Raw genomic sequence first — 1,692 nt, forward strand, 5'->3', positions numbered from 1 at the left:
ATTTACAGCAGTCATCATAGCTTTTTGTTTTTATCTGATAAAACTGTTTACTTAGTATCCCACATGCCCAACAACATGTGCGGGCTTATGAACCCTCCTCCTTAAAAAAACCTCACATATGAGATAGTCCGGTTTTTAACTTGACTAACAGTATTGCTATTGCTGTTCTTGGAGACCTATTCGCAGACTTTTTCAAGTTAGAAACACTAAAAATTCAAATTGTTCCTTGGTGACTCCGGTCAGGCTCACAATATCTTCATCCGTAATAGAGTTTGGATCATCGAAGTCTAATCTCTTTTTCTTTGCATGAGATACCATACCACGTAACCTGTCAAGAAGCCAAATAATATCGGACGCATTTAACTCGGATGTTGTTTTCCTCAATCTGAATGCATCTATCTCTGTCCCGGTTTTTAAGGTTTTACCGTCTAGATGGACTGGACAACATCTTACACCAGTTGGTACTAGAATACCTTGTGTTACAAACACATGTAATTTGGCCTTTTCTGGCATTGTAACAAATGGATCCTTTGTTGTAATACAGATGCAACACTTTCTTGAAGTTTTACCTACAGTCACGATTGGTAGTGTAATTGATTCGTTCAGTGGTGTTATTTTATTTTCTGTTAACTTGGGTACCGGTGCAGGGACGGTAGTAACAATGTCAGTACTTGTATCTACACAGTTGGTGGATTGGCGATAAAATTGCTGTCTGCATTTGTTACAAATGATACCATTTTCAACAACGTTCTTGTTTAAGGTTTCGAAAAATTGTTTTCGTTGTTGTGAAATTTTTCTGCTATGGCCATTTTTCGTTATATGTATATTACACAAACAACATTTGGGCTTCATTGCTATACAATATAAAATTGAGAATGGAAATGGGGAATGTGTCAAAGAGACAACAACCCGACCATAGAACAGACAACAGCAGAAGGTCACTAACAGGTCTTCAATGCAGCGAGAAATTCCCGCACCCGGAGGCGTCCTTCAGCTGGCCCCTAAACAAATATATATACTAGTTCAGTGATAATGAACGCCATACTAAACTCCAAATTGTACACAAGAAACTAAAATTAAAAATAATACAAGACTAACAAAGGCTAGAGGCTCCTGACTTGGGACAGGCGCAAAAATGCGGCGGGGTCAAACATGTTTATGAGATCTCAACCCTCCCCTATACCTCTAGCCAATGTAGAAAAGTAAACGCATAACAATACGCACATTAAAATTCAGTTCAAGAGAAGTCTGAGTCTGATGTCAGAAGATGTAACCAAAGAAAATAAACAAAATGACAATAATACATAAATAACAACAGACTACTAGCAGTTAACTGACATGCCAGCTCCAGACTTCAATTAAACTGATTGAAAGATTATGTCTTCATCATATGAATATCAGGCACAATCCTTCCCGTAAGGGGTTTAGTATCATACCATCATAACATATATGAGAAGAACATTCTTTGGTTATGTACAAGCACCTACTTCAGTTTGACGGCAATTGCTCCTTGCATAGTGATAATAAATGTAAACACAGGAATAGGAAGTAAGTCAAGAGTACGTTTAGTAAATAATGTAATAGGAACGCACACAATAAGCAACACCTTTATTTATAATTTGTTTCTTTAATGAAATCATATATAGTCAAAATGAGCCAGAATGACTCTATGAATTAAACAAACATCTGAAA

The sequence above is a fragment of the Mytilus californianus genome, unplaced genomic scaffold, assembly GCF_021869535.1.
Source record: "Mytilus californianus isolate M0D057914Y unplaced genomic scaffold, xbMytCali1.0.p SCAF_68, whole genome shotgun sequence".
NCBI classification, from domain to species: domain Eukaryota; kingdom Metazoa; phylum Mollusca; class Bivalvia; order Mytilida; family Mytilidae; genus Mytilus; species Mytilus californianus.